This window comes from Mus musculus, chromosome 18, assembly GCF_000001635.26.
Source record: "Mus musculus strain C57BL/6J chromosome 18, GRCm38.p6 C57BL/6J".
Classification (NCBI taxonomy): Eukaryota; Metazoa; Chordata; class Mammalia; order Rodentia; family Muridae; genus Mus; species Mus musculus.
Genome location: NC_000084.6, coordinates 13,447,239 through 13,459,820, shown reverse-complemented (window position 1 = coordinate 13,459,820; position 12,582 = coordinate 13,447,239). Strand labels below are relative to the sequence as shown.

Here is a 12,582-nt window from a genome sequence, read left to right as displayed (position 1 = left end):
GTAAAGCCCGTCTTCTGCAGTGATGCTGTGATACATTAGAAAAACATTAAGATGTAATCAGAAATTCCCTAGGGGCAGGGTTTCAGTGGGATCAATAACCTAGGCCACCCTCTTGGCTTGCATTCGGGCAAATCGTCAATTATCAATGTTCATTCTCCTCCCTGCCAACAACTCAAGTGAAATCTTGCTCTCAGACTCAGCATTATGAATACAGGATGCCCAAGGCTGCCTCCCTGGAAGGCTAAAAAGAAGGCCTGCCAGGCAGCTCCCCACAGCCCTGCCTCTCTCGGCCATCGTCTTTTGTGGAAAGGGCAGGGGTTTTGTGACACAACCCCCCCACCAAGCCGTGTCACAAAAGCAGCCATCATCAGGACCCTGGATAATAATAACTGTTCTGTTTTCAAAGAAACACAAACCACAAGCATTACATTTTTCCCCCTAAGCGTAGCCCTAAAGGCCTTTGGTGGATGGTGCCCACGACAATAGATTCTAAGGCTGTCCTGACACTGTCACTTAGCACAAAAACTAGTGGACACTGTGTCTTTCAGAAATTATTGAAATTCTTTTTAAAAGTGATCTGTGTGTACCTTAGCTTCTGGGGTCTGTCTGACAAAAGATGGTCATTGCATGGTGAACAAAGGGGCTTTTTGTAGCTGCTTCATGCTTGGTCTGTGGGACTGCTCATAGTGGGGAGGCCTGGCTGCCATCGTCATGCTGTGCTGAAAGTGTCCTTACTGTACATCTGAATAAAGGACAAAGAGACTCCCATCTAGGCAGAGATGTGCGCATCTAACAATGACCATATACTGTGGGGAGTGTAAGTATGAACAGGCTGCGCTTCTTGGAAGCTGAGCTGTGTTACAGCTATCTGGGTTCCCGTTAGTGACTCTGAGGGACAGTGCAGAATCTGCAAGTCTGCAGCTTATCTGGTAAAACACCCTGGATCCACGGGATCATTCCTGGATGAATGAGATTCATTAACAGACACAGCCATGCTTGAGGGTTGGTTCCTTCCCTTCCCTTCCCTTCCCTTCCCTTCCCTTCCCTTCCCTTCCCTTCCCTTCCCTTCCCTTCCCTTCCCTTCCCTTCCCTTCCCTTCCCTTCCCTTCCCTTCCCTTCCTTCCTTCCCTTCCTCTTTCCTTCCTTTCTTCCTTCCTTCTCTTCCTCCTTCCTTCCTTCCCTTCCTCCTTTCCTCTCTTTTTTCTTTATTCTACCCTTTTCTTCCTTCCCTCCTTCCCTCCCTCTTATCCTTCTTTTCTGTCTTTCTGTCCTGCCTTTCCATCTCTGTGTCTTTTTTTTTTTCTTCCCTTGGATTTTAAACCATACATTTACACCCTGGCCACACACCTTACATCATGGCTCAGCCCTGGTTATGTATCTATGGGCCATCAATGTTTAAGCAAGTTTTCTACAAAGCAGGAGCGATAAACTAATTGATTATCATGATAATTGCAAGTCACTCAACCAATTCCTGTGAACTAGGTATGCCCTGGATAGTTCTCAGTGGCGAGCAATTTACAGATCCACAGTCAGGTTGGCGAGTTTCCCCCCTGGGACCCATCCATCTGGTTCTGACAGCAACATATCCATTATTTCCACAAATAATGCGAAGGGAGGTTGTATTGGGTGGAATCCAGACACCCTTTTCCTGCATTTCTTCCTAATTACAAGAGTTAAACACTTGCTCCTTCTGTACAACTCTACCATGATATATCTATTTGCAAGAAGAGGCTGAATTTCTAGAAACTTCTCCACCTTCTGTGAACACTGTCATTAGGCTCATCAGTATCAGTAGGATGACTTTATGGTCCTGTCATCTGAATGCAGCCTATAGCTCAAATCCTTTGCAATTATTAAACAGCTACTATGGCTAGAGATGTAGGTCAGCAGCAAAATGCCAGGATAGGATCTGTAATACTCAAAACACAAACTAAAATAAAGAGCTACTCTCTCATTTCCATCTATTCAGACTTGCATTTGGTCACTAAAAGCCCTTTTTTGAATATCCTTTATGTGTTAAGTTCTGGCCCATCCATGTTCACCTCATATTGCAACACCTAGTATTGCTGAAGTCAAGGGGGTAGAAACATGCATCACATTGACTAGAGAAGAGGGTGTTTATCTGTGCTATGTCAGCACAGAAAAGAGATATTTTAAATGTGTGGCAAGTTCAGATCAGCAAAGTTTCCTAATGGAGTACACATAAGAGCTAGCCTTTGAGGGGAATAGAATTCACCACATAAAGAAAGAAAACCATATATACGGTGTGTGTGGGGGGGGGGGGCAGTGGGGACATCAGTGAAGACAACTAGAAGACCTAGCCAGGTAGACAGCTGTCCTCAGTGGTTGTAGAGAAAGGTGTCTTGTGAGTCCAGCCAAGACATGCCCTTGGGGACATACATGGGGTTCAGTACCTCCTCAAATGCAAAGTTTGACAATCAGTTTTAAGATTTGTGGAACACCATTTGGGTACAGAGAACTGTCCAACATCTTGACCTAGAAGTATTGCCCTCTGTCTCTTCTCTCCATATCCAGTCCCCATGGGGAGCCTCCTGCACACCAGACAGGCCACCAGGCTCTGGGTCTTTATCCATTTCAACCCTCGTGACAAACCTGTAAACACATCATGCTCCCAAGTCTCCAAGTGAAGGAACAGGAACCCCCGAGAGCTGATTTACTGAAGATCAAGCACATGGCCTTCACACACACAGCTGCCAACAGAATACTTCAGGTTTCCTGTGACACTCACACCAGAGGGAAGAGTGGAAGGCATGAATATCTGGGGTAACCCTAGCCCCGGTGAACTAAAAGATCTCATTCCCATGCAAGAACAAGGACCCCAGAATATCTGGAAATTTCTAATGTGGACAGGAAGCTCCTCGGAGATAGACGTTGTCCCCCCTGTATCCTCTTTCTTCTCCATCCCAAAGCCCTCATTCCTTTTTACACACCTTCTCCCCTGAGGAAGCTCCCATTTTTGACCCATTTGGTACTGAGAAAGGCTCCTAGCTTCTCTCTGGTTCTGTTGTTGCCCATGGCCTTTGGCATGGTGGCATTCCCTTCCCAAGTCCTCCTTTTTCTGGCATTTCCCCAGCATTACAGAGAAAGTTGAAAGATACATATTCAGGAAAACACTGGGAGAGTATCAGGATTTATTCCCAACAGTGACATGATTTTCTAGATAGAATACTCCTGACACATTAGCTGTTCTGAGTTAAAATCCTTAAGACAACGCACATGCATGCCCCTGTGAAGGTCAGCTTCCTGCTGACATGCCTCAGCAGGTGATAAGCTCCGGTTTTAATTCCCTGTCCTTTCTTCAATGGTCTTTTCACCCGATGCCAAGAGGCCAAATAGCTGAGCTATGGCCTCCTGAAAAAGACTTGGTGTCCCAAAACATTAGAAAGCAGAGGCTACTTAGGGGCGTCTTAAAATCTCTCCAAGGGGCAGTCTGCTTACAAACAGAGTGCTCTATGACAGTGATTCTCAACCTGTGGGTCGAGACCCCTTTGAGAGGGAATGACCTTTTTACATGGGGTTGCATACCAAATATGCTGTAGATAAGATACTTACATTATGATTCATAACAGTAGCAAAATTACAATTATGAAGTTGCAAGACATAATTTTATGGTTGCGGGGAGTCACTGGAGCTGAGTGAAAGGCCCACAGCATTTGGAAGTTTGAGAGCCACTGATCAATGTTCATGCTCTTAGAATGTATGAGGCTCTTCTTTCTCATTCTAGCACAGAAAGAAGAAAGGGGGTGAAAGTTAGGAGGGAGAGAAAAGGAAGGGATTGAGTGAGGGGGAGGGGGAGGAAGATGAACTTAGCAACTAGCTCTCTGTTAAGAGCAGAGGGCTTCGTGTACGTTACACATATATAAGAAAATTCAAGGACAAGATGAACATGGAGATGGTTATAAAAGCTGAAGACAGCATCTGGACATGGGCTGGACATTCCCAGAGCTCTATGGGTTCAGTTTATGCCTGAATTTCCCTAGTGCAAATTTCTTATGTTTGGTTTTGTACACTCAGAATCCCCTAGGGCAAGGTCACACCCAATGCCAGTCTATAGAGCCCTATTCTTTCAGACCTTCGGGTGTGTTTGCTCATTGCCTCTTTGGTCTTTGAGTCTTCCAGTATTCCTAGAACATTGTACTTCTGAAGCCGTAATCCTTCACATCACAGAGGGAAATAGAAAAGGAAGACGCTGGAGGGAGTATAAAGCGAGACAAAGAGGAGAGACTTTGTCAGGAGTTTTAAACTTTCTTATTGAGTTAGAAGTGGCCCTGGGGAGAGGGTGTTTTAGATGTTTGGCCTTCTGGGCTCACTGTTGCTGTGGAGAAGAAAGAGTGTGATGATTTAAAAGTGGTTGGGACACATCAGGGACTCGAGAGAAGGTGACTACCTCACAATTGCTCTTTTATGTGGGCATTAAGGCTGTGACTGATATTGTCATCATTTACAGGATCTGTTTCCTTCAGAAAAGCAGGAGAAAATCTGGCCTTTTGACTAGAAAGAGAAAAGTTTCCAGGCTTTTCCTTACAACCCCTTGTCCCATGATTCTCAGCGTTAGACAAAGGGCCCAGGCACTTAAGGGAAAGGATCTCTAATTTATAATCGACTCACCTGTCCTGTGCATTTGGCCAATACTCTTCACCTCATTGATGTTACCCTGGTAACCATCCATAGCCTGAGCAGAAAATATGAGGACATCTGTAAGTAGCAAAGTGGCAAGCACATTTGTGGTTAGGCAAATATTCTAATAGCCAGTCTGCGGGGAAGTAGGATCAGGATCCACCCTCCAAAAAAACCCCAGTCTGCTGATGCTCAGGCCTCCTCTAGATGTCAAGGTGTCAGCACAGAACCTGCACATGCCTGCAAGATTGTTTTTTAGTTGTCCCTAGATTAGGTGGATACCAAATTTGAGGAAAAGGCTGTGCAAGTAAATGTTGTTCTGTATTGCTTAAGAGATAAAGACGAAAATGGAGTAAAGTATGTACATGTGTGGTGCTCTGAATGAAAGGGGTCTGCACATGTTCATAGAGAGTGAATCTATTAGGAGGTGTGGCCTTGCTGGAGTAGGTGTGGCCTTGTTGGAGGAAGTGTGTCCCTCAAGGTGGGCTTTGAAGTTTCAAGTGCTCAAGCCAGGCCCAGCCTGTTTTCCTTCCTTTTGTCAATCTGATTCTGATGCAGAACTCTTAGCTACCTCTGCAGCATCATGTCTGCCTTCCTGTGGCCATGCTCCCTGTCATGATGATAATGGACTAACCTCTGAAACTGTAAGCCCACGCCAACTAAATGCTTTCCTATGTAAGAGTTGCTGTGGTCATGGTGTCTCTTCAATATGAATAGAAACCCTAACTGAAACAACATAAGTGCATACATGGACTATTTATTTATTTATGCATTTAGTGTGGATGCAGGTGTGTGTGTGTGTGTGTGTGTGTGTGTGTGAGTGTGTGGATCAACACTGAGTGTTTCCTCAATCACTCTCCATTTTATTTTCTTGAGACGGAATCTCTTACAAAACACAGAGCTCGACGAAGTGGTTAGAGTGACTGGTTTAAGCCTTGGGCATCCTCCTGTCTCACTCCTCAGCTCCAATACTGAATACACGCACAACTGCTCCTGGCTTTTTGGAGGTGTTCTGAAGAACTTAAGGTCTCACGCTGGTAAGTCATAAGCACCTTACTGATTGTGTCGTCTCTTCAGTTCCAGTCATAGTTAAGAAAAAGACAGTTTCGATATGCTGATATTGCATCCACGCATGCCCAGCCTGCAGGTACAGAGGACCAGCTGAATGGAGATCCAGGCGCTCAGGTTGAACTATAAAAGGGGGAGGGGCCAACAAGCTGGAGAGATGAGATGAGACCTAACCTCCATCAGCTAATAAACTATCTACAGAGCCCATGTGGTAGTTTTCCCTGTCTCTCTTCTACCATAAATACTAAAAGTCAATGAAAGGGGAGGTACAAAATGGTTGCCGGCTTTATGAACATCAAAGGGGTCATCGTCAATGGCTTAGCACTTGCCATAGCAAAGGTCACCTATGAGATACTTTCTGTATCTTCTGTTGCATTTCCTCAGAACTCAAATGTTGAAATCCTTCAACCTAAGTACCTCAGAGCATGACTGTACAGTTTTGGTCTGTATTTGAGGGCTCCCCATCCACAGATTCAACCAACCACAGCCAAAAAGTATTTAGTGGAAAAATGCATCTACACTGAAGATGTGCAGGCTTTTCTTCTTGTCATTATTCCCTGAATAATTAGTATAATAGCTGTATAGGTAGGAATGTGCATTGGGTATGAGAATACTATGATATTTTATAGGATCTATATGTCTCCTATTTTGATATCTATGGGACATACTGAATCAAATCACCTTTGATGTCAGAAGAATAGCTATATTTGGAAATAAAGCCTTGAAAGATATGATTGAATTAAAAGGAATTTTTTAAATTTTATTTTATTTGTAATTCATTTTTTACACTCCATATTTCATTCCCCGCCCCTTCCCATCCACCTTCTGACTGCTCCACATCCCATACCTCCTCCCCACCCCACCCTGCCTCCACATGGATGTCCCCACCTCCCACCCCACCTGTCCTCTAATCTTCCTGGGGCCTCCAGTCTTTTGAAGGTTAGGTGCATCATCTCTGAATGAACACAGACCCAGCAGTTCTCTGCTGTATATGTGTTGGGGGCCTCATATCAGCTGGTGTATGCTGTCTGTTTGGTGGTCCAGTGTTTGAAAGATCTCAGGGGTCCAGATCAATTAAGACTGCTGGTCCTCCTACAGAATTGCCCTTCTCCTCAGGTTCTTTCAGCCTTCCCTAATTCAACAACAGGGGTCAGCTGCTTCTGTTAAAAGGAATCTTTTTTACATAGCTAAATAGATGCGCAAGTATGATGACCTGAGTTCAGAGTCCTAGCACCCAAGTCGGGCATGGAAGTGTGTGCTATAATCCCAGTACTGAATGGTGGTGGAGACTTGAGGATTACAAGATCTTGTCAAGTTGGTGACCTACAAGTTCAATAAGAGACCCTGCCTCAAAATTTAATGTAGAAAAAACAATAGGCAAAGAATCTAACATGGATCTTTGAACTCTACACATACATACACATAAACAGATATATGCATGCACATTCACATCGTGCACATGCACATACACGCAAGCACAATGATTGCATTGAGCAAGTTATGATCCAGTATGATGGATACTTCCTTATGGGAAGAAAGTAGGCCACAGCCATACAGAGAGAGAAGACAATGTGAAGACACAGGGAGTGGGGGGAACCATCTACCTACAAGCCAAGAGGACAGTCCTCAGAAGAGAGCAACCCTACTAATACTTTGATCTTGGACTTCTAGCCTCCAGAACTGTAGGCAAACAAGTGCATTTTATTTAGTATTCCCAGGGACCTATTCCCATAGGACTTTATTATGGTGCCCCTATGAAGGTAATACTATGCCTGTGATTTTGGACTACGTAAAAACAAATAATAAATGAATCACCCAATATACGTTGACTCATGGAAAACCAGAAATCTGTAGATATTAGCCTGAACTGTTTACACTATAAAATATATCCAAGGGTTCTAGTATTGTCCCTTTCACTGACACTATCCAGGTTTGTCAATGTCTCTGAACACTAGATCTCTTCTGTAAAATGACGATAGTACTACTTGATTATATGTTATGGACTTGGAAACTGGGCTATGGTGGGTCCTTGGTATACATGACACATACACTTCCTGTTTTATATGGACCCTAAATAAGAAGAAAAAGAGATACTCACAAATGGTTACTAGTAGAACAATAAAGAGCTTCCTGATGCTATAGAAACTTGTCTACATGTATCCATGGAAACAATGCATGACATGGTAAGGCTTCCTAAGGTTAACTGTTGAGAGATGGTCTGGTAAAATCTTAGCAAGGTGACAAGATGGTCTTAAGATTCATACAAATAGAAGGCTTGGGCATAAAGAACTGTATCCATAGGTAAGGGTGGCATCTGGGTGTACAATGCAGAGAGAAGCTGGGTTTAAAACAGGACAACTAAGTTGCTATCAAAGCCTTTAAGGTCTTCAATGCTAGGCTAAGTGATTCAGGCTTTGCTCAGTTAGTCATCAGAGGTCACAGAAGGTTTCTCAGCAAAGGTATGGGTATGAATTGATCTGTCTTTTAAAAAGCAAACTTAGAAATCTGTGACGAATACTATAAAGGGAAAATGGACAAAAGGGAAAGCATTGAGAACATCCAGCTGGCATCAGGGCATCCACTATAGTCCAGGCACCTTGGAAGTCTCAGAGAAACAGCAGAATTATTTGGATAATAGATGTGAGCCCAGACATTAAGTAGCGATAGTGATTGTGAATACTTTAGTGGGAAAGAAAACAGAGGGAGAGAGCTTGTTGGTACTTGTCAATGCTAATGAAGCTTGCCAGGCAGTTGTGAACAATTAGTTAATATTACATATAACAAGCATATGGTACCAAGTAAGTTTCTTAGTTGTGAATTTAATATGTTAATTAATAAATAAATAAAATACCATCATTTAATATAAAATAGCTACTCATTTTAATTCAACAACCAACCAAGTAGAAGTAGGAAATATCACCCCAATCACTTCACTCCATCTTGACTGTAGTCTCTCCAGCCAATTTTGGTGGCAATATGAACAAACATGCTGAACAAATATGCAGAATATAGCAAGAGTTTTAAATCCCATAGGTATGGGTCTTGCAATTCTACTGTTATAACGTGCAAATAGCATTAGGTTAAGAAAACTGAATTGTGGACATCCCTATCCCCCATCCCCCTTCCACCCCCAAAAGTAATACTCCTAGGCAGGAAACTATCAAAGAGAACGAACTTTAGACATGTGACTGAGATACTGAAGCTAGCTCTCCACAATGAATGTCTTCTGACACGAGTAGGGGAGGGGAACAAGTCAGTTCTATTTAAAGGGAAGGCCACTGAGAGTTTGAAATGCCCCAGTGAGTATATAAATAACACAAGTTGGACTTGTTCTTATTTTAATTTAAAATGTTTGGGGGAAGTCACAAGAGTATGGGCAGACATGGAAAAACTGGGAAATAAGTACAATCAGGGTACATGATGTGAATCGTGGTTCATGATGTGGAATTACCAAAGATCCAGTACACAATATATATTTATATATGTATATATGCATATGTAGCATATAAAACATAATATATGTGTATAATATAATATATATTTGAATTATATTTTTTTTTACCAATACACTCCCCCTTTTCTCTGTACTCTGTACCCCTTTGAGCTTACAAAGCCCTATTTGTATGTATTGTACTGAAGAAGGAAACATTTATAAGCCTCTGTCTCCACTGAGAGCTCACAGGCTCATTTTTATCATCCATTCCCCAGAGCCTAGCACAGTGCATGCTTGGCTACAGCAGATTCTCAATATTGGGTGATTGAATTGTTCTTATTTTCATCTTGGAGTAGGGGTGTGTATCCGTGTGCATGTGTGTGTGTGTGTACATGTGTGTGTGTCTATGTGTGTGTGTACTATAAATTCAGAGCATAAAGTCATTCTCTTTTTAAGCTAAGGTGTTCCCCTCAATAAATGAGCTGACACAATCTAGTAAGGACTCTCTAAGGCTCGGTTGTAGCAGTCAGCTTTGGTGAGTCCAGCTTCTTTTGAGTGCAAAGATATGATCCTGGTGAAAATCACACATATTTGTTTGCCTTGAACAAGATGGCTGTGTGTGTACATCTTCTACACTGAACCTCATTGTATGAAGGTAGAAAAATGTTTATGCCTTTGTTCTAGTGGTCTGCTGTACCCAGGAATACATTTGTGAACATTTTCAACACATGGTTCTTCTCCAAATATTGAAACTTCTTTATTGTAATTTAGTTGGTTTGCTATTTAGAACTATGGAAGGAAATTGCACAGTTATATGACTTAGGGAGCATCAATAAAATGGCCAGGTGTCCTGATGGCCAATGTTTTCAAGCTCGGTGTATCCAGCACAAGGCTTTTTCTCATTTGCAATCTTCTTCATCAGATGGTAATAAGACCAGAGTATGCTTTTAAACCTACTTTGCTTTCCTTTTCTACTGAGTCTCATGGGATTTGGGTTATCTTAGGATCTACAACTTAGGAAAGCACTCACGCTGAAAGGTACTTGACCATCTGGCTTAGGCTTTAGTTTTATTTATAACTTAGTGTGGGTGAGTACATGCCAACGTGTGTAGATGTACATGCAGCCACCCCTCCCCCAAAATGCACTGGATCCTCTGGAGCTGGGGTTAAAGTGGTTGTGAGCTATCCTACATGGGTATTGGGAACCAAACTCCGGTCCTTTGGAAGATCAGCACGTGCTTTTAGCTGCTGAGCCATCTGTCCAGCTCCTGACCTATTTTTGAGAGCATTTACAAGCTGTCAAGCTCAATCGTTTAAGCATAGCACCTCTCTAGTTCTCATCAGTCCTACATGATAACTGCCAGGTTTTGTTTGTTTGTTTGTTTATTGCCTGTTTAAAGAAGCAGAAATCAAAGCTATAAGTTACTTTTTGGACTCCATCATGTAAGAAGTGAGCTTGAGACTACATCTCTTTGATTTGCATCTGGCTTCTGCTTCTTTACCATGCTGCTCCAGCCTACTACAGCGGTACCCAAGCCCTTGCTTCATCCACTTTCTCTGAAAACAGCAGTAGCTTCCAACATGAACTGAGAACTCCAAATATGTCAACAGATGACTAAGAGAGCAGTAATCATTAGCTGTGGGTCCAGAGGGGAAGATTTATAAATAGCAAAATAGGGATATTTTTGCACCTGTACAACAATAACATCAACAACGGTAATAAGGATAACAGCGATCTACTTCATCTGTGGAGAAACGTTATCAAGACATCTCCACGTGTGTGATCACAGTGAGGCAATGGGAGACTCTGGGACGAGCAGGTGCAATATCTTCACTTTGGTCCTATGGCCCCCAAAAGATCTGTGAGACTTCCCAAGAAACATCCAAGGGATAATGACAAATGCTGGATAAATCATTCCAAAGCTATTACAGAGAGACTCACTCTGCCATATGGAAAAAGTGGCCGGGGAACAATTAACTTCAACAATGTATATTGCCCCTGGAAACAAACCTGAGCTAAGCTGCCACCATAAAGGCTGACTGAAACCTCTATCAATTAGTCAGTAATAATGGCCATAGTTTGAAACCATAAAAACTTAGAAAAAAATAAAATAAACGCAAGCCATGAAATCATTTCAAAATGATTCAACAGCAATTTTTGTGGGAGACGCGCTGAGCCCCTCCTGCCCGTTGAATGGATTTTCCCTTCTAGCTTAAGGAGAGCATATGTTGGAGGTGTGTGAAAGCTCTAGTGGAGTGAGGGTAATTGGCACTAGAATTATTGCAAGTGTTTAATAAAAGAACCCTTGTTTATGAAGTGCAGAGTGTGTAAAACAAGCTAACAGAACGGCACGCAAGCTTTCATTGCTCCACACCACCAGCAGCATAAGCAAGCAGCCATGCTATAAATCATGGGCTAGCCTTTGAAAGACAAACAGAGAGATGGACACAGAAATCACTTAAGACCACAAACTAAGTTAATCTAAAACAGTCAAACCGGAGACAGTCACAGGTCAACAGTTTCAGGATGTAACAGCAACAGTTTGCTGCATGGTCAACTTAATGAGGTAAATAGAACCTTGGGAAGGAGTAGGTAGAGATAGAGCCTGAGGCATGCTGTTTGAAGAACAGCCTGGGTACCTTGAGACCAAGCTGTCCCTCCCAATCAGGAATCCGTTAAGATGGAGTATATATGATTTAGAGACCCCAAACATGTGTTATGTTATCTTAAAGTGACTTTATGCTTTAAATATGAAGCATTGCCTTCAAGGCTTACCTGATACACGTGTCTTCCCCTGGCTGGTCGCAGAAGGTGGTCTGCAGCCCTGCCCTCATTCCCTGCTTCCTGTCTTCATGGGATTCAGCAGTCTTCTCCTCCACACCTTCTGGACAGCAAGAAATTCTACCGCAGCATGGGCCCAGAACCAGCAGGGCCAAGGACACAGGAACTGAAATCTCAGCAAACCAAAGTCTGTAATTCTTTCCTTTAGGTTGTTTTTCTCAGGCATCAGTCATGGCAGCAATAAAACTGGATAACACAGAAGAGTTATACATGAAATCAGTTAGCATGATTATACAGTATACCTTTTTAAGACTTTAATTCCATTTGTGTGTATCTACACAAGTGCACCTATGTATGTATGAATGTTTGTATGTATTGTGTGCATTGTGATATGTATGTTTTACATGTATATGAAGTCCAGGGTTGATATTGGGCTTCACCTTATTATTGGAGCAGACTCTCTTGATCAAACCCAGAGCTCACCAGTATGACTCATCTCATTGGCTAGCTTGCTTTTGGGATCCCTGGTCCCCACCTTTCAAAGGCGGGGATTACAGGACTGTTAATGCTGCCTAGATTTTGCTTTCATGTGGGTGCTAGGGATCCAAACTCTGGTCTTCACACATGCACAACAAATACTTTACTCACTGAGCCATCTCCC

The 12,582-nt window shown here is 42.7% G+C and overlaps 1 long non-coding RNA gene across 2 annotated transcripts; it reads right to left on the bottom strand.

The window, feature by feature from the left end:
• Positions 1–3,135: 3,135 nt before the first annotated feature.
• Positions 3,136–12,167, bottom strand: Gm36689. 2 transcript variants are annotated; one of them, XR_386061.3, is made up of 3 exons: positions 11,916–12,167; positions 4,630–4,693; positions 3,136–3,741 (listed from the first exon to the last, which is right to left on the bottom strand). It is a non-coding gene; the product is annotated as a predicted gene, 36689 (long non-coding RNA). The 2 variants fall into 2 exon arrangements; XR_877192.2 differs by lacking the exon at positions 11,916–12,167 and adding an exon at positions 5,691–5,823 and having other exon boundaries at positions 3,643–3,741; positions 4,630–4,716.
• Between the last annotated feature and the right edge of the window lie 415 nt (positions 12,168–12,582).